This window comes from Dysidea avara, chromosome 6 (genome assembly GCF_963678975.1).
Source record: "Dysidea avara chromosome 6, odDysAvar1.4, whole genome shotgun sequence".
Taxonomy (NCBI): domain Eukaryota; kingdom Metazoa; phylum Porifera; class Demospongiae; order Dictyoceratida; family Dysideidae; genus Dysidea; species Dysidea avara.
In genome coordinates this window covers 33145183-33167225 of record NC_089277.1, presented here as the reverse complement: position 1 = coordinate 33167225, position 22043 = coordinate 33145183, and the positions used below count along the sequence as shown (strand labels likewise).

General features: G+C 36.8%; 1 long non-coding RNA gene across 1 annotated transcript; it reads left to right on the top strand.

Moving 5' to 3' along the window:
* Window positions 1-8739: 8739 nt before the first annotated feature.
* On the top strand, window positions 8740-21657 carry LOC136257952 (uncharacterized). The gene is made up of 6 exons (XR_010702448.1): window positions 8740-8863; window positions 9714-9820; window positions 15190-15280; window positions 15423-15485; window positions 16226-16280; window positions 21139-21657. It is a non-coding gene; the product is annotated as an uncharacterized lncRNA (long non-coding RNA).
* Window positions 21658-22043: the final 386 nt, after the last annotated feature.

The window sequence follows — 22043 nt, the reverse complement described above, 5'->3', positions numbered from 1 at the left end:
ATTCATGTTCCCATTATGCTTGCATTATGCTGCTTAAAAAGCAAGAAACTCTGGTTATAGCTTTATCCTGTGAAGTTACAGTGTTTGAACACTTTGATTCAATACATGATATCTAAAAATTTCATGCATTTTGCATGAACATGTTCTTGCAGATATTAATCAGTGCATATGAATATTGCTAGAAAAAAAATTCTCCATTAAACATGCCATGCCAGTGATTAATACATACATGCATTAACTTTGTACCTATTAAATGCATACATTAATAAGTTTTGTATAGTGCTTTATAATAATACACTATAGCAGCTGTAGTTGTAAACACTGTTACTGGTCTCAAAACATAGCTAAGGTATATACTTCATGACCTCATATAGTAATGTCAAAAATTGTGATTTCGTGACCAACCTCTGGCTAACAAAGTTTGATAGTTTAATATGGTACTTTAGCGTATTTTAAACAAAATGAGCTCCCACACCACTTTTTAAAGTCTGGGGAAAGTTCAGTAGAGTCAAAAGTCTAAAATGGCTACTAGCTAGCATGCGCAAAAATAAAACAATGATAAAAAATTCAAATAAAGGTTCTTTTGGGGTATAGGAATCCATTTCTGATGTTATTTTTGTGATTGGATATTCCTATAACAAAGAAATTTAAGTTTAGTAGCTACTGGAACAAACAACTAGCTAGCTGTTTACAGTGATAAAGCCTTGTTCTTTCAGCTCCACAGTCAGTAGTACCTTTCTTGACAGTGCACAACCCCCTTGACAGAGTTAGCTGACTAAAACTAGCTGACTGTCAATTCTTTGCAATGAAAAGCAATTAATGGCTGATACCAAAATTGTCAACAATATTGGTCGAATTCAAGCTGCTCAGGTGAATAGAAAGCAACTCTCTCAAAAGCACAAGGAATATACTCTAGCACGAATGCGCAGAGATGGGCAAGCTGTACAAGATCTAACATCATGCTTCAACATTGCTTTCCATTTGATCCAGTGTCACCTGCTCTAAGAACCTTACAATTAGCTATTCCAGCTATGCCTGAGCTCATTTGATACTTCAAGAAGGTCAGGCAAGATGGGAAGACCGAGATGATAAATTTTTTTATGGATGAGCGCATTTGTTCTAAAAAAAATCCATAAAATATAATTCACATCTCACCTTTGCAGGAATTCCATCAAGAAAAGTCTCTGAAAAGACACTTAGAATAAAACAAGGAGAAATGGATAGCAGGACACTAGCATCCGTGTTGATGTCAGTGGTCTACTGAGCTCATGAAACATCGTATATCTGAAGAATACATAACACTGTTTAATCCCAATGGTTCTTTCAGAAAGACTCAAAAGAGCAAACTTCTGCAGACGTTAGCATTACAGACCCTTGCTGTCAATTCCTACACAGCATTAGTGGGCATGAAGTAGCACCTGGCATCACCTACAGGTCAAGAATGATGAGTCTCCATACACTTGGGGTGACTACACCAACAAAATAGGGTCTGTGATTCTGGCGCAGCTGCAGCATGCCAGTGTTACCACCATCATCTTCATCAATGATCCCCATGACTATGCTGAGTCCATCATTTTAGCCATCAAAATAATATTATGATGAGCATGAATTGCCCATTCAGAGTCAAGGTCCCATACCCAATGTATATATGAAGACAGCTGATCTATTTTTCATGGCCTGCAAATTCTTTGCACTGCTGGCAACAAGAAACGCCTTCAGGCTCTAACCAAAACTCATCAGCTCTCAATTCTTTCAAATTTAAAATGCTTTCTGGCATTATGTTGAAAATCATTCCAGCATAATTATCGCACCCCTAATACCAAGAGTACATAATATATATAATAATATATTATGTACTCTTGCTAATACTGATGTGTATATTATTGTGTCTTTCGTGAGGTGCAAAGTTATTAAATGATGAAATTTTAATTGATTACAGATTACAGGTGGACATAAAATCATTGGAATATCCAAAAAACAAAGTCGTAACTTTTATTAAAATCAGTTAAATGCTCAGTATTTATACAAATTATCTCTTTTGGTGAAAGGGTTAAAACTGACTTCAAGATGAATCTTCAGCCTACCTTTCTTTATGCCTAGCTATGCAAGCAAGTTAGCATTTTAATTACTTTCAAACAATCACTAAACATTGAGCAGGAGTTAGCAGGAGATGATAAAATTAATTATGATGAAAACTATTAATTACTTTCATAATATCATAATAATGACATGAGACTTAACAATGCAGACAGCAGGGGAATCTGAAACATAAATTAAACAATAAGTGGCCTAAGTGTGTACATGCAACTGCACATGTACATTTCAGAAACACACCCTATAATACATTAAACAGTACTTCCTCTCTACTTTATTACCATGGTTCCCTTCTGAGTAACTTCCCTGATTAATATAGTATACTTTGTGATGGTATCATCTATTGTATGCTGGCTCCACAACAGACCATGAACAATAGCTAGCTATAGAGGACCAGGCCAAACAGAGAGGGGCCATTTTTGACAATGAAATATTCACAGTAGAGTGTACAAATTTAATATTTCTTGTTAATGATTGTGCCAGAGCCAATTGAATTATATCATTCAAACCTACAATTGCAAGACAATGCAAATGAACTATTTATATATATATATATATATTATACTGTGACTGTTCTAATAGAGTGATTCATTCTCTTAATCTTTCTTAAGTTCAATAATACAAGCATTGCACAATAATAGTAAGGATGCAGAACTTCTGCCTCTTTCCTCATTTCTACTAAACAGACCATATAGTTAATATTACATATTCATATACATGTCAAAGTGTGTAAGTTGATCATTATTGTATCAATAATAGTATGAGCATTCAACAAGTTAGTACAGCCAGTAAATGTTACCCTTGACTGCTTCTACATAGATGTACCAGAACTAGCATCAAAATGTTGATTGAAGAAGTCTTCAAACTGCGGCAGTTAGTAATACTATAATGTAACTGTTTCAATGTATAAGTGGTGCCATCACAGATTTGACCTTTGGTGACCTTTATAAGTATGACCACTTTTGCTCAGAAATAGGGACCCGCCGATTATGCTAGCATAATTTTGAGCATAATAGGTACCTAAAAGCATTGAGCATAATGCCAGCATAATAGGTTAAATATTTGTAGGATAGTGTAAACTCTTGCTGGGAAAATGACAATTGCAAAATAAGATCGATATACTCTAATAGAGCAGTCAGTAACTCTAATAGAACAATCATCAAACTGACTGTTCTATTAGAGTATATCGATCTTGTCTCTTACGTGCAGGCATGCAGCAAGAATTTATTATTTGTGTTCCAGCCACTCATTTTTTTCTGGTTAAACTAGCAGCAAAGCATATGAACTAAGGCATGAACATTGAGCATAATCGAGCATAATAGGTAAATATTGAGCATTAATTTAAGCATAATAGGTGAATTTTTGAGCAGTGCAGCATAGCATAATAGGTAAAATTATGAGCATAATCGGCGGGTCCCTACTCAGAAATCTGTCTCCTTTATGTGGTCATTTTTCTCCAGAATTCTGTCTATCACCCTGAGGAAAATAATTGTTGGATCTGCCAGTTATAAGGGATGCTGGAGCTATATAGTAGCTAAGTATTATAGCTAGCCATGTTTTGTAGCTACAACTTAGTTCATGTCCAACTCATGCGTGGGTGTATATACTCAGATCATAAAGTTCTTTCTTAGCTAGCTTGTTGTCTGAATCTCAGAATCTGTATGTGTTGAAGTGTATTTCTCTAAGGTTTGTGTTGGATACCACTACCAGCCAATTATACTTTGCAGCTGTGCTCAATAGTACTATCCCTACTGTGCATATAATAATGCTTGATATTATTGCCTCAGTTTACAATTTTTACTATAAAGTTTGTCTTTAAAGGATAATAAGTGAGCAACTGTTTGTATTAAATATACAGGAGCAGAGCCAGGAGCTGGCAAGGGGAGGGGCACAAACAGACTAAGTTGTAGGCGGTTGGGGAAAGCCAGATTCTCTTGTTAGTTGCTGCATTAATTTTTTGAAGCTGCAAAATTAATGATCACCACTTAGTAGTGTCTCACTGTTGATTTCTGACATTTTGGCTTTTGCAGACGGTTGTGGAGTCTTAAATGCTGTGTAAAAGGCTATGAATCTCTTAAACAACAGCAACATGATAATTATTTTAGAGGCGCTTAGTACGCAGGAAGGTGCTGGGGGAAATTTCATGGCTACCTGTAGTTTGACTTTGGTTTCAGGTGAATTTGTAATAAAATGTTACTAAAATGTGCATAAATAATTATTATTGTTTTCATGAGTTAACAGATCTAGCCCTGAACTAAAGTTTAGTATTTTAATCAGAAGTATGGTTCCTCCAAAAAGTGGAGGGGGGAGGGCATTTGCCCCAAATGCCCCATCCTGGATCTGCCATTGATATAGACAAATTTTTTTTTTCATTTTGGCACTAATATATTAGCCATTATTCTGATTGCTATAGAGTTACTGACTGCTCTCATTTTGACATTGTAGGACTCATAGTACAACATCATTTTTCTGACTATTGTGCTAAAATTATACCAGCATAATCCCCAAAGGGTCTAATATCTATACTGTATACCTCATAATTATGTGCTGTATTTGTCAAGAATATGTGCTTCGTATAGCTGATTGATTTCGAAGCCAAAAGTTTGGCAGAAAGGATTTTCACAGGTATATATAGGACATATAAATGTGAGCGGATTTGCGAAAAGGCCTTCACACACATCCAGTTACCAAATTTGACAATTTATAATGTCAGATCAGAAAGAGTTATTATTATATTGACTAGAAATTTGGTCAATAGTGTGCACCAACTTAATATAGTTGAATATGTGGTGAAAAGTACAGGGTAATGTGGTATTTGAACACTATAAGTTGTGGTCTCCCAAGTTTACAGAATTGGATGTGTGTGTAAGTCTGGAAGTCTGGAAGACCCCTTTTCGCAAATCTGGTAACAAATAAGGAGAGAATATCAAAACAGTTAAGATTCACAGTAAAAGGCTATAAGATAAATATTAAACAGCTCTTCTGGATTAGAAGTGCAGTTAACTGGTGATTGGCTATCCTAGTTAACTTACTTAACTATTAAATAACTACTGTAGCTAAGCTTGAGAACATGTGCATGAGAGAACGATAATTGTACTCCACATCAAAATACTGGCCATGAATTATGTAAAGGTGAATTTTGTTTTTGATTATGAGAATTTAAAGATTTTGGGAAATTATGCTTTTATAAAAGAAATGCCCCCACCACCCCCCAAAAAATGCAATGATGGGATAGATGCTTTTGTGTGTATAGCTACAGTATACATATGAGTGTGCTCTAGCTAGTAAGGATAACTGATCCAGTTACTATGAATGATATTATGCTGATACACTAGTCACAACAGTAGAAGTTACATAAAATACTACACACATACTACTAACTGTATGTTCTATTAGAGTAGTTTAGTTAGTTGACTGCTTTATTAGTACTTCAGCAAAACTTATTTTGACTCATGTGGTATTATTACATCATGATAACTGTGTCCTATTTATTCTAGAGACTAAGGAGAGGACTTGTGATGAAAGTGCAGTCTCGTTAACTGCTGTCACAGCATAATTGCAACAGGCCTGCAAAAACAGGGCATGTGGGCACCTAAAATTTGTCTACTTTTTCAAACTTTCATTGCCCATAACTTTTTTATGCCACTGAGCTATGGTCATGCACCATATAATTCACTCTAAAATATATGTGACCGGATTTGCGAAAAGGTACCTTTTCCACACATTTTACATACCAGCAAACAAAATGATATAACACTTCACTCCATATGCTGATTAACTTGCTCTTACTATCAACATGTAGCCAGATACTGTAGCAACAGTCATGGAAAATTCTAGGCAATTATATACCATGATCAAAAATTTATGAAGGATCAAAGTTCAAAAAATTGGTCAAATTTTGTGTGTGAAAAAGGTACCTTTTCGCAAATCCGGTCACATATAGTATAAGTGAAATAGAGCCATACCTTGAGTAAGATATCTTATTATAGCCATAGCAGATCATATCTTAAACATTTAATTGACTTAAGTTACATAATACAAATATACAAATATTTTATTCCAGCACTGAGATAAGACCTGTTATGTGATGGGGTATAGTTTGCCTTCGCATGCCCTGTTTTTGCAGCCATCACAGGTCTGGTCACAATTTATGCACAAATACTGATTCAACTATGTTTTTGAATGAAACTAATAGTTCACAAATTTTACCTAAGCTGAAACAAAAACAGACCACAGTGAATAACATTGGAGTCATTTATATTTTGAGGTCTATTTTGTCTCGTTATAGGAGTTTTTTTGAAATAGTTGTTCCAATACTGACCATTAAAGATGGAGTTAGTTGGGTAGTATATATTGCAATTGGAACACTATTTTTGCTGCGTGTATAATTACATTAGTAGCAGCATGCTCCTGGGGATATAGATCTGGGATCATGCCACTCACAGAGAATTATTTATGACATTGAATTTGGATTTACTACTATAAAGTAGTTATCACAAAATAAATTGAGTTCTGGATGCAACTTAATATGGAAATAGTGAATTGGAAGGAAGGAAATAATGTGGACTTCAATCTGCATAACAAAAAGTATTGCTTCTCAACTCTAGTAGCTAAGATCATAGTGGAAATAATTACATTCATGACTCTTACAACTAGTTCCGTCATCAGAATTATGTGTAACTAATATGCTCAATAACTATGCCAACATGTAGCTGAGTGCCTTTGAGCTATACTGTTGTGCCACAGAAAGACCCACAAATATCAATACCAGGCCTGCATGCATCAAATTAAATATGCCAGCATAATAAAACTGGAGTGCTATGCCAGCATAATTCTATATAACATAATAGGTGGATATTTCAAGCTATGGAACTTAATTCCATGAAAATAGATTGATTACTACCTAATAGAGCAGTCAGTGGAAACTGCAAACTGCAATAATAGCACTTAAATGCATTATACATAGCTCCTTAGATCGATATACTCTCTAATATATAGAATAGTCACTTTGTAGTGAAATACTCTAATAGAGCATTCACTGATTAAAATGTTCAAAGATTATTATAAGAAATGTTATTAACCTAGGAGCAGAATGTAAGCATAATGGGAGTACTGAACAGCACAATAGGTGGAAATTTTGGGAAATTCCTAAAAGCATTTTATATTTGACTCAGGTGGCAGGCCTATATAGCACAAATGTTTAGGAACATAATATTATACTCTCTTTGTCATGACATCACATACTTGTCACGATGATGTATTACACCGGTATAGAGCTATATAGCTAACTTTTGAATTATAATATGACATTGCACATACATACACAAAGTATAGACAAATGAGATGAGAAGTGTACTATTAGCTATATCTAAACCAGTTGTGTGTTCTAACCCTCTCATGATCAAGGAATAAACATGGAAAGTATACAACAAGTTTGTAGCTTCTGTTGAAAAATGAATCTGTGCAGTGGTCACCGCATGTATACAAGTACAGCATACCTAAGACCTGGCAAGGACAAAAGGGTAGGAGGTCACTATATAATGATAGTGTTAATGCACTAAACATTATCACATCTATAAGTAATCTAAATAAACAAAAATTTTAAAATCACCAACATCAGCACTGATCATGGTCCATAGCTACACCCGGGATATAATACATCTATACAGCACCATCACAACATGCAATGTTGACTTTAAAATTAATCACTACATCTTGGTACTAACTAGTATAGTTAGCTAATATTATTTAGAGGATCTTGATTGTTCATGTGCATGACTCATTTGTCATTCTATACCTCCAGGCATGGTTAACATGTATAGTATATGAACTTGCTATATGATGCCCTGCATATAGCTAGAATGAATTGACAGCTTCAAATTCTATATACATGAACGCTTTGCAAATGTCCCATACACAGATGTTCGGTTAAGAAAACTGGACACATGAAACCGATCAATAAAGGAGGGATAATTATCCCAGATTCCTCGTGCATATTGGAGTTACAATCATTATAAGTATTATGGCTAATAGCTATACAGGGTAGCTGTTGCGAATCTCCTGACTCTGAATCACTAGCTATGGCACAATTTTACTGTGCAATATACTGACTCAATATAGCTAGCTATACTCACCTCACTAATTGTAGCTATACAGCTGTTACAAAATTAATGTACTCAAAACCATATTAAGCACTGGAAGAAGCACAAGGGTTTAATCATACTGGAGCTTGTGCATGCTTGACAATTCACATATATCTGGAGCTAACCAATGATAAACATTTGCTGAAAGATCAGACCTCACATGAAATGACTGAAAAGTGGAGTTTCGATTAACTCAATCAGTCTGGCAGGCTGGCCTGGTATGTGGTAGCTTTTATCAGTGGCCATGAAAATGCATATTTTCACAGGACATCATATTCATCATGAAAACTGATGAAAACTCATTTAAAAATTAGCTAGCTATAATTTTCAAGTGAACATGCATTGAACTAGACATATAAAATATTATATTATGAACTTTAGCATAATCATTGCATGAGTTTCATGCTGAATGTCCTAATGTGATCCATGACCACTGCTACCAACAAAACTTCCAAAGGTTGTTCATTGGTTCAAGCATATGGATCAAGTCAGCTCCAATAGTGTCACGTGCTGGCACGTGCGCATCAATCCGATTGATCCAAACTGACTCGAATCCAAAGGATTGACGAACTGTGGCCTCCAATAGTCGCGTTGCGTTTACTTATGGAATATGTGTTTTGTATCAGGTAAGATCACTTGTGTGCTTGTGTATATGTCGCTCGTGTTTGTTTTTCGGATCTAATTTCGCGATGTTTTTTAGGGTCTGGTAGTGTTTATAACTCGCACGAGCTATTTCTTTGTGATTAAACTCACACGAGATTTCATTGTTACAGTGTTGTGACATTTTCTTGTAATATTCTATATAGTGCCTACTACGCTGCATGAGTGTAAAGCCGTTCATCCAATCCGTGGATTAAAATTCTCTGTTTCCCGTCCTGGACTCAGGCATATTTTCATGCAGACGGGGGGGTCCGTTTCCATTATTTCATTACAATATTGGCAGCTTTTCAAGCCATTATTTGCCTGGCAAAACTGAAAAGCTGCATAAAAGCATGCTTAAGCTTGTTCTTTCCTTTTTAAGTTGCAAAATAGCACAAACGTGAATTCTGTACTGACGTGATAGACTGATATCGCTGCTGACACGTGAGCTGAAAATGTTTCAAGATAGAGTCTGTCAGTATGCAATAATAACCGGAAAATAATGGAAGAATACGGAGTAATGGAATAATTTAGAGCTGACAGTAACCAGATGCCGGCGGTGAACGGGAAACAGAGAATTTATTTGGATTGGCCTACTCTGATTGACATAGTAAGTCTCAGTAACCTAAGATATTGTTTTTCTATCCATAGTTTCTTAGTAATGTTGCTGGAGGATCAAGTAGTTGCTTATTTGTTTAATACTGTCAAATTTATTTGGCTCTTATGCTCACAAGTTGTTATGTACAATCTATGTGTAACTGTACATGTGTGCCTACGTGTGTCTGTATCTTGTGAATTAAATGTCTCTGCTTAGTATGTATGTTTAATATTTTATAGATACTTTCATGAGAAGCCAGACCTATAATGCGGCAGACATTAGCTAGGCCAGTAGCTAATGTACTGGCAAGATGTTATAGCCGGAGAAGCTTCTACTAATAGTCAAGGTGTGAGTGAGTGTGTGTGTGTGTGTGTGTGTGTGTGTGTGTGTGTGTGTGTGTGTGTGTGTGTGTGTGTGTGTGTGTGTGTGTGTATTAGTACATGTGTAGCTGTAACATCACTGGGTTTCTAGGGATACAAATGCCATCTGTTCATGTCTCACTGAGTGGGTGAAGGTACAGGTGGGACCTCCCTTCACCTGAGACATGGTATAGCCTCCTGATGGTTGAATCCCAGGAGATGTACTGACTTGTCCCAATGCTGGTTCACTGGGAAGCCACAGTGACTGAAGGAGTTGCTTTGCCTCATGTGTATGTGTGTGCAAGTGTGTGTGTGTGCTTGCGCACGTGCGCACGCGCGAGTGTGTGCGTGTCCCTAACCTTCACCTATGAGGCATGGTACAGCATTCTATAGCCTCTGTATTGAGTTGCGATTGTTCAGGCATTAGTATTTAGTTTCAGTTAAAATTCAGCAACTGTAAAAATGCTTAGATGCTCTGAAGACACATTTTGGTTTGGTTATAAATGTAATACTGCACCTGTTTCACTGCCCATGAAAGTCCCTATTATAGCTTTGACTAAATTTTTAAGGATGACAGTGTTCCTAGAGACCTTTTTAGCCCCCAACAATTTGTGTGACTTTCCTAGCTAAATTCTACATGTGTATACTCTTACTTCTTAATAACAGTGCAAAGTTAAAGTTCCATGTTTGATTGTGCTATAGCAATAGGTCATCATCTGATCATGTCCTACTCCCACTTGGTACACCGCGTTACTGTGATATACGTGACTGGGCCTGCGAAAACAGGGCAAGTGGGCACATGATTTTTGCCTTTTTCAAACATCCTTGGCTCATAACTTTTAATGCTATTACACTATGGCAATGGCATGTTTAGCCCGTAGTAAGCATTTAATTGGCTTTATGATGCAAGTTACAGAATGCAAATATTCTGTTCCAATGACCTGTTATGTGACAGGGTGTAGTTTGTGCCCACGTGCCCTGTTTTTCACAGTCCTGGTCACATATTTGTCATTGATCACACATCACACATCGTAGTCTGCATGATACATGTGCATATGAAAGCGAGTGTTCGCAAAAATTGCATACCTTAAAAAATACAATCAACTTCACAACGCTACCAGCCAGTACATTAGTTTTTATTTTATCGTTTACAGTAATTATTATTGGAATTCAATTGATTATGTAACATGGTATGTGTTATGACATCATGCCTTACCCTGGTGTACAGTACAGTTAATATTTCCTTTCAAACACACAACTGTTATGTAAATCTCTTTAACTAGCTAATCTAATCTTGTTGGTTGTTCTACAACTAGAATTAAAGTACTTTGCGTTGGCGAGATCAAAGCGAAAAGAGTGCTCTATTTTCCGTAACGTATTCAAGTATGCTATATTTTCCATTTGCGTCACAATAAAGTACAGTTGTCGAAAATAAAGAACAGTTACGCATTGATTGGAAAATAAATACGAAAACAAGATCTCGTGCTAATCGCCAAAAGTAGCCAAAAATATACTATTTGCTTGTATTACTACCACAACTGTACTACATAGACACTTACCGATTGTCTGATGGCTGAAAACCGATGCGGTTCGAATTCACGAAACGAGCGCTCCAACTAAGATGACAAGAAAGCATTCTAAACCAGTTAAAGCACCGCTATGCTTGTACAATATGAAAATAAAAGTACTCGGGCATGGTTTCGTGCTATATTAGTCTTTCACCCACGTCTTTGTGCTTTTATTTCCATATTGTACGTGCGGCGGTACTTTAACTAGTATTTAGACTATATGAACACTGACCAATAGTCTGACCACTGAAAATGAAGTAGTTTGAGTATTCAAGATAAATGATCCATAAGACATGCAACTATATAATGTTTGGTTGAAACATCTCCTCTGTGTGTGCGTGCGTGTGTGTGTGTGTGTGTGTGTGTGTGTGTGTGTGTGTGTGTGTGTGTGTGTGTGTGTGTGTGTGTGTGTGTGTGTGTGTGTGTGTGTGTGTGTGTGTGTGTGTGTGTGTGTGTGTGTGTGTGTGTGTGTGTGAAAAATACTGTACAGTGCCTTGGGTGTATTGAGACTAATTCATATTGGTCTCTACTCTCCAGTACTCTCCTGACATGGGGCCAAGTACACGAGTACTTATACTTAAGTACACTTAAGTACAAGTTTGAAAGTACTTGAAATACTTTCATACTTAATGCAATGTACTTGTACTTATACTCAAGTATTTTGCCAAGTACTTGTATGTACTGGAGTACTTAAAATACTTGTAAGTACTTGTAAATACTTTAAGTACCGCAAACATTGTAGTTTGTACCCATAATTCTGTTGTAATAAAAACAATGCTGTTATTTTAATTGAGAGTTGAAGAGAACGGTTGACCAAAACCTGAAAGTACCTGCTGTCCTAAAATACGTAGCTTGTGATTCCTAAAGTTTGAGTCTGTAAGGTTAAGTGCAACCACTGTAAGGAGTAGTTTGTTGAATTGGTGGTAAGAAAATATTATTTATAGTGCATGCATTCTTCTATGCCAGACATCACTACTTGTGAAGAAGGCAACTCAACTACTGTAACTGAAATTACTTTACATGCTGAACTGGATGACTACTTGGAAACCCCATGTGTACCGGGAAAAAAAAATCAATCCTGTAAACTTTTTGGAAAGATTATCGCAAAGCAATATATATCCTTACCTTTCCATTGTGGCAAAAGATGTTCTTTCAGTACCTGTATCATTTATCCCAATTAAGGGGTTATTTAGCAGCGTAGGAAAAGAATTTAAATTTGAGCGTAGTAGACTTAACATTGATTTATAAATTTTAGGATTACTGTGCAGTGTGCTAGTTCTGTGAATACAAAAACTGTACTTTGCATGTTTGTACCTCAAGCTTAACTTATTATGGACGGCTACATAAACTGTGCTATAGGAAAATGCACTGTACTTGTACTTTACTTAAGTACTCTTGTGATTTCAGTTGGAGTACGTACTTGTACTTTGAAAACTCAAAAGTACTTGTACTTTACTACAGTACATTTAAATGTACTTGGCCCCATGTCTGCTATCCTCATGCGGTATTTTCCATTAATGGTATTTCAAAAGTAATAAATACAGTACGGTATAATCATAAGGCTTTATAGTATAGAGTATTTTTCTACAAGGTAGCTGTATGTGTACTTTGGTAGAGTTGAACTGTTTCACTGTATTGACACAATGACGAGATTTACTGATGAATTAGTCTCTATGTTTACATGTTGTGTGTTGCCTTGTGGCTTTGCTAGTTAGGGTGATGAGAACACAAGGTTTTAAATGGTGGAACACACTTGTAGTGCTCACTTAAGTTTATGTACACTGTGTTTTAATACTATTTAAACGTAGAGTTGTGAGTTATAAGCTGAAGATTGTTCAATGTGGTTTGCAGTGTGCTACTGTAAAAACTGAAGGACTAGTTTTGATTTAAGCAATTTTAATAGTTACACATTGTGTGAGTACAAGTAGTAACACAAAGTTGCATATTGCTGCAAACACCCTTAAGGCTGTGGACTTGGAATTTGATGTCACTTCAGTTCAAGACGTGCCTTTTTGTCAACCATGGCAGCTTCAATGCATGCACCATGGACTTTTATTTTGAGCTCCTTTTTGTCCTAATTCTTTCTCTCTACTCTATACCATGTAAGGTGTTGTTATGTTGTAACAAGTCATGGCTACAGTACTGTTTATAATGAGAATAGTGTGTAATTTCCATAGTAACTGGATTGCACTTGTCATACTGCCCTTCACTAGTAACAGTGTATAACAGGTGGTAGATAACTGATGATGAAGTGACATAGTCACTTTGTGCTGTTTAGTAATTGTTATCAGGGGATATATTCAGTCACACACCAACCAGTTGTTATAATGTGTCTGGTGTCTTCTGGTGTGGTATGTACTGGTTAGTGGTTACCAGTAATGAATCATGTTGTTACAAAATGTGACCGGATCTGCAAAAATCCGACATAATGCCTAAATTTACAGTATAAAGCACTGAATACATTGGGTGAAATACTTGCGTATTATTGTCATAAATTTTTGAACGCTCTTTCTTATTGAAGGAAGGGACTAACAATAAAACCCTGGATATCATCTTGTTCGCCTGCTCAAGAGGAGTTGTTTCATTGCAGTAGACCCAAGGATACGGAAGTTATGAGCATTTGTTTACATCACGTCAAAGTGATCGTACGTGATAGATTTTTCTTCACGGATTTTGCCTTTTTATGCAGTGAAGAAAGGTGTGTAAAGGAACAACTTACCCAGTAATTGATTCCCCTGTTCATGGCAAACATGATTGTGAAAATATTAACCCCGTACCTCAATCCATTGGTAAGTTACAACGGTTTTTGTACGCGCCTGTAATTTATTTTCCCTATACTTGCTGTACAAATCGATTTTTCTGTTGTTGCTACTTTGTAGGGCTGTAACTCCTAAAGTTATTGGCATAAGAGGCTTGGGTTTTCGTAGATCCGGTCACAAATGTAAGCACACAAGTCTATAAATAAAACAAGTTGATGTTGTGCTACTTCTAAAAGCCAGGCAGTAGTATAGTTGGAAATATATTTAACTAAGGCTTCTGTTTTGTAGTAGCTAATGCAATTATGCATGCATAGTTAGTGTAATTTCAGATTGGTGAATTATTTCATAATTGTCTGCAATATATGCATTGCTAAGGAAGAGCATTTCGAACAAACTGCTTTCAACAACTTATTAACCACAGAAATATCTTCTCAACAGTTTTATAGTTTGTCTATATAGTGTTTTGCAAATTCTCCACAAAACCTCAACGCTGCCCTTCATTTTCGTTCGCATACGTAGGAACACACCCCTTTCGAGTCGAAGCGATGCACATTTCCTAGTAGCCTAAGAGGCCTGCTATGGTGTTTTTCGGTAGTTAAATACATGAAGAGACCAATGGGAAGGTGGTTCACGAAGTTTATAGAGAGTCGCTACACCTGTATTTCAAACCGGCAAAATGAAACCACCTAGTGCAAATGCTCGAGTTTAATATGGGCTTCATTTAGTGTTCAATTTCATAGGCTGACTGCTTTTACCACCAAAACGATTTGCTCATGTGGGTGCGTACGGACAAACATAGATAGGTACACGCACATGTTTTTATGAAAAGAATTTCAGTAAACCAATTAAGTGCGCGCCCACAGCTGGCCTTTTGGTCAGCTGTGGGCACGCAAAAAATGCATTTGAGTTGAGACCATAGAAATCAGCAACAGTGAAATAAGGGAGGTCAGTTATAGACTATTTTTCCTTATCCTGAATGGTGACTTGTTATTATTACTACTAATAGCCACACTGTTATCTAACACACAGGGTGGAAAATACACACAGGATGAGTTCAAGTCAGGGACCTGGTGATATATGGAGCTATGTACATAACATTTAATGGAAGATGTGTATCTTGGTAAGCTGTTTTGTGTTTGTTTGAAGAAGTTTAGTTTGGTAGTCTACCCCCTGTATAGCATATAAAGTTATTGCAGCATTAGATTTTTGACTGTGTCAATTTTCAGCCTGGCCACTTTCTAATGTTTCAATTCTCCTTGTAGTTGATTTCAGCATAACATAACAGCACAGATGTCTCACATGTAATGAAGAGAAAATTGTTACTGGTGAGTATTAATTAGAGAATTCCTGAATATGTATATACATGTTGTAGTGTTTGTGGTTTGGTCACATGTCAGAATAAGTTCAATCCCAACACCTCAGTTAGTCTGGCACAACCATTCCCTTGTCGTAAGGCTATGCTGAGGATCTGACTATGCTAGACTAGACCTCAATATCAAGTCTAATAATGTGAATTACATGTCATATTGTATGTGTCTCACAAACCTTCCTAAATGACATTACCACGTTAAGAAGCAAGTGCTCAATTCTGTCATAAACAACAGCAACAATAGTCATATGTTGAGTAGCTTTGCCAAAGATTGAAGCCACAACTGAAAAGGTACATGGCTCATTACAATACTGAAGATTTCCAAATCCTTGCAACATGCAGAGAGCATAATATTATTCATAGTTCACTTTGTCACTTATTGTCTTTTTCACAAAGGCAATGCTGTGAATGATTAGGTGATACTGCATTTTTACAGCCCAGGGAAGTGACCATGAATGTTCTGTAGTGACTTTCTCCTCTGCCCATTAAACTGCATAGCATTAACTGACAGCAATTATAACATTTAAGGTAGTCACTTTACCACATTAGCATGTTATTGTTAGTTACAGACATTTCTGAGATGCAGACAGTGGGTATATACCAGACCACCCAGATAAGAAAAGTTCCACTGTACTTTACATATGAATCATGCCCCTAGTGATGTGCCTGTTGTCATGACAACATGTCTTGCTATAGGATGGCACCTGAAATGGTTGCAGTAGAGAAGACAAGATCACCTTGTTACCAATGGGTAAGTGTTTGTGTTTGTTTACCATATTTACTTGTTTTGTGTGCACCCTTGAATAGTACCACAGTGTGGTACTACTATTTGAAGGGTTTTATCCTTGTTTATGAAAATAATTTTAATAGTACCAGACCCTCGAATAGTACCGTACTGTAATTTAAATACTCATTACTAGTGTTCTCATACCTGTAGTATTAATCCGAAGTGTCCTGGTGAACTTAAAGCCCACAATCATGCTCACGCCCCATGCAATCATTATGCAACTCAAATGCTACAAGAAAAGTTGAAAATAAATTGTAAAAATGTATTAATTACCTAGCAACCGAGGGGAAAAGAAGCCACCTAAAAGGTAAACAACAACCTTTAGACTCCCTCCTTGTGCTTTCATCTCACCCAAACTTCAATATACCACCAACTCAACTTGAATGTACATCTCAGTATGAGAAGTTCCACTATATAGGCATCCTAATAAATGACACACACGAACACTAGTGCACACAGATGCTTGCGTGCGCACACACACACACACACACACACACATACACACACACACAGCAAATGTGAAGGCTTTGGTTGCCATATACACATTCGTAGAAACACTTGTGCACTACTGAGGAGACAAGAGTCAGTATAGGTAAATCCTTTAGGTGAGCAAGACTGGTATCCCACATATACGATCATCCGCATAATATGTGGACATCATTAACTACACCTCATCACATAACAGGTAGTATCTCAGTACCTAATGGAATATCTGTAACTTGTAATGTATAGCCAAATGGTAGGCTAATAAGAGCATAGCAACATATAGTGTAATGGTTTAAACAATATGGACTTAGCTCAGAGGAGATGTCCTTTAATTACAGAGGTGTGGTTAACATGTTAACAAGTGATCTGATTGGTTAATTGTTTGGTGTACATTTTGACTGGAATAGTACTACTAACTATTGTAAGATAGAAGCCATATTCATACCTTCTAGAATGAGCCGACAAGGTTTCTACGCGATTTAGTGACCCAATGACAATGTTGGTGAACGCTACTCACATCATCAGAGGGGCGCTAAATAGCCTAGAAACCGATGTTAGCTCATTCTAAGTAGTTAGAAAGTTTCATTGAGCGAAGCAGGCAAAGAAAGATTGAGAGAAAGTGGCACTGTGGGTATACTAGCATCGAGATTTATCCTTTGAGGAGTCAGCACCACACCATAGTAGCTACTATGCTTGGATGAGCACCAATGACACTTGTCTAGTACAGAAAGTAAGCTATAACAAGTGGAAAAATGGCTGCTAGCATGGAGAGATACCCTTTGAGTTTATTAATTGTGTCAGTGCACACTAACATTGCAGCATGGTGTATAGTAGCTGTGCTGAAGCGGTGTGTCGGCTCGTTCTAAGTAGTTTAGAAACTTTGTCTGAGTGAAGCAAGTACAGAAAGAGTGAAAGAAACTAGCAAACTGGCATCAAGATCCACTTTTTGAGTTGATGGTGTCAGCACCACAACTTGTGGCACTAGTGCATTAGCCCAAATGATGCGTGTCTTGTCCAGAAAGTAAGCTAACAGTAAGGATATTGTGTATTTGGCTTTGCCGATGCTCGTTTGATCAGTGTAGTAAACAACCATGAGCTAGGCCTTAGGTTACTTAGTAACCCTGCTACAGGTTTCTATTGGATTTAATACCCTCATTAAGCCTCTAGACATCAAAGGAAATTATGTGTAAATTTTGTAATCATACAGTAACACAACAGTACTGTAGGATTTTTATTCTGCCAAAAAGTATTAACCAAAGGCCAACTATCCTTCACAACAGCTTGGCAGTGTGGTTAGGCATCGTCAAGCCCAAACATGTATAACTGACCAACAAACTGATGCTTTCACCGATGCACAGGTATATACATTTATTCACTGTATCAACTTAAGACAAATAATCTGAGTGTAATAAAGAAAGTAAATCTAAAGTGGTTATACGGGTACTATAATGTTTGCTGCATGGAAACAGCTCCTGTGTCTTACTTCTTGTAACAAAAGTAACACTCCTATAGATTGGTGTGGAAGTGGTGCAATCATTGCATGCATCAATCAGTATCAGATGCAATACCAAAGTCAGTAAGTAGAGTAAAGATCATACTGTATACGCTGTACTAAAATCAGTTTTTACTAGGAGATGGTAATAATTTTGCTAGCTGAGGATGTTTTGATGGATAGTATCAGAGATTTTTCTAGAAAATAAATTGAGGGGGGGCAATCCAAGTTTTTCAGAAATTGAGGGGGGGAGAACTTAAATTAGGCTAAATCACCTGTTTACTCAGGCTGGTTGAGGCAGAGTTCGGGGGGGCAAAATTATTTTCAGGAGGGGCAAATTGCCCCTTTGCCTCCCCCCCCTAGAAAATCCCTGATAGTATACATCATGCTAGTATTCCAAAAATTCTTGTGTCCATTACAGAGAGGTTACACTGTAATACAATATGGATTACTATGACTTGACTATACATACGTCAACAGTGACACATTTGAACACCCATGTGCCAAGTTACAAGTTACAAATTAGTGAATTTGTTCAGATAGATAAAGACCCGAGCTCAATTAGATTACTCTAATAGAACATACACTAACATTGTAAACATGTAACAAAGACTCTAATAGAACAGTCACATCAACTGTTCAGATAATGTGTGTGTGTGTGTACATGCGCACGTGAGTATTGTTTTTGTGTACAAAGCTACAGATATTCCATTAGGTACTGAGATATGACATGAGGTGTAGTTTAGTGATGTCCACGTGGCTGGTTATATCATAGTGGATAATATGTGGGGTATTAGTCCTGTCCCAAGGAGGATTTACCTTATCACCTTGGTAGTGCACAAATCTCCCTATGTTTCTTAGGGCTGAGCGATACTGCCATTTTAGTATCACGATCGATACTAAAAGTCACTATTCACGATACTGAATAGTTAATGATACTTATAAATAAGTCAATCATAGCTGGTGCCACATAGTGTATTGCTCAGCATTCCTGCAGGAAGTCCTTATAGGTGATAGCAAACTAGCCACTATCATCCTTGTTTCAGTAACAGTTATTGTAACACATGCTTTGTGGTTGTTATGGTGTTCACACCTCTCTGCAGGGGGTAACCAGATGGGTGGACTTTATCATTTACAAGGATTCTTAGCCAAATACTGCAAACAAATGGATTTTTAATGACAGTAATGTACAGGCGTGGTATCACGATAGTTAATAACAAAATATCGCGATATCGATACTTTCAAAATATCGCGATATATCGCTAAAACGGTAGTATCGCTCAGCCCTAATGTTTCTGTGGTGTGAATACAGCAACTAAAGTCTTCACAATCGCTGTGGGTGTGCATGCGTGAGTGTATGAGTTTGTGTGTCTGTGTACGTGCATGCATTCTTGTGTATTACTTATTAAATTTTGTTAAATGTAGTATGTTTAAACAGTGGAACCTGTCATATTGAGATGTACAGTGTACATACAGCCTAAAAAGTAGCTTATGTTATAGTTAAAGCACTGCTGTTTGTGTGTACGGACAATACAGCACGAGGGAGTGTGCTGAGAGACTAATACACCACGAGGTGAAGCCAAGTGCTATGTTTGCCTCGAGGCACCCCCAAGTGCTGTATTTTTCGTACACACAAGCATAGGCAATGCTTTAAGTGTTATATTGTACTTCCTCGTCGTCTGGCTCGGAGCGATTTTCTCTAGTCATCAAATTGCTGTGATTTTTGGTGATGAGAATATCAGTAAGTATTCACATAATCTATTTCTAGTCGTAGAATGAACTAACTGGATTAGTTTGAATAGTTTTAGTGATTTACAATGTCACGCACATGATCAACCATGCTGTCTTAGTGGAGTTGTGTTTAAAGAGGTTTGTGATAGACGATCAGTAAGTATATTCCTAACCGTAGAACGAACTTGTAGGATTAGTTTAGTTGTTTTAGCAAGTTACATTGTGTTGTTTTTGCAGCATTCCTTAAATAAATTCTCCTCATAACTGTACTGTATTTGCCCAAGTGTGCTGGGAAGCAGTAAAACCCGGAATATGGAATAACGGAATCAGCGAAAGTTATATTCTTAACATTTTAATATTATTTATACTGTCTACAGCATTTCTACAATACTCATCTCATAGCAATTCCACCAAGAATGTGATCACGTTGGCAGACAACACTAAGGCGATCCTCAGGGCAATCTTTAAATAGAACAAGCACAAAACTAACCACTCTAGAATAACCTAACTACTTTCTAATACACTTTACTACACAATCGCTACAACACTATAAGTTCTTTCTGTTACACTTGCTTACACCAGCCATCACACACGAGTAACTGCCCGAATTTATTAGAATCATACTGCATAAGGTGATGGGAGCTAAACACAACACTTAACCCTTCGAGTTTATATTAAACTTGTTTGGGGATGGATAACTAACAAATATGAGGAAGGTTAGCTAAAGTAGATTATCTCAGAGTAGATTTCTAGGTGTAGGGATAGGTTAAACTTATTTGAGGGAGGCTGTTAAGACTAAAAGTTGAGTTTGAGACTGTAATTATCATTGTCTAAGTCGGTGTTGTTAAATGTTGGCGTACGTTTAGAAAAGAGTATAGGTTGCCTGTATACATAATTATTTTAGAATTCTGTATAGTACAAGTGTTTATCACATTTGTGAGTAAAATTATCATCTGTGAATGTTGAGGCAACAGATGTGCTAGGTATTTGTGTTTAATTGTTGTATCACTACAAGTGCAGCTCCCACTACTTTTGGTATGACAACAATTCCACAATATTATATTCATACAAGTTGTGATGGTACATTACATGACTGCATGTGTTCTACTGTAGTGAACAACAAGAGTTGGTAAGGATGTTACAAGAAACAAGTGGAGTCCTGAAGAACTATTACAACTAAAGATGAATTGTATTATTACATTGAAGCCAGACTGACTAGTAAGGCTGAACACATCAAGATCATCAACACTCAGTCTAAATGTCGTCAACACAAACGTCCTGCCACTCATCATAGAAGCTCTTCAGTCACCATTCCTGCTGATGGAGAGGTAGAAATTATAACAACAGTTAAACCGAAACAGTCATCCTGCCCAACTACTCTTAAGAAAAATTGTAAACTTTTGTACAGCATGAAATCTCTACAGAACACATTACAACGAGATGACCTCAGCTGGAACTGGACCATCAACTCTTCCATGTACAACATGTATGAAATATTTTGTATCTGATCGTCTGTAAGATGTGTGGAATTATGTCAGTATAGTGTGATAATGTTGAAGTTGTCTAGTCATTCCCAGTATTATGTTGTGTCTTTTCATATTAACATGATTTGTTCCTTGCTCATGGTCAGAAGATTCAACTATCATACATTTCATTACATGTGTCACTCATAATGGAGAATGGTTATGACCATAACAATTTTCACAGTTAGTAGAAGTAGTTTATTACATTACATTTCAAATCATCCTGTATACAGAATACTACTTGTAGAGTCTATAGCAGTACTTGTTGTGAATAGCAAGTACAAGTTAGTGCTAACAGATCTTGTGATATCATGTATGAATGAATTGTTAGTTGAAGAAGTGTGTAGCTATGGACTACATTAGTGATGTGCGACAATAAGTTTGCAACTATATCGATTGATCACGATAATTGCATCACGATACGATAGTTATCACGATAGTAAATCCAAATGATAAGATGCATAATGCAGCACTAATTTTACCTATTTTCTATGA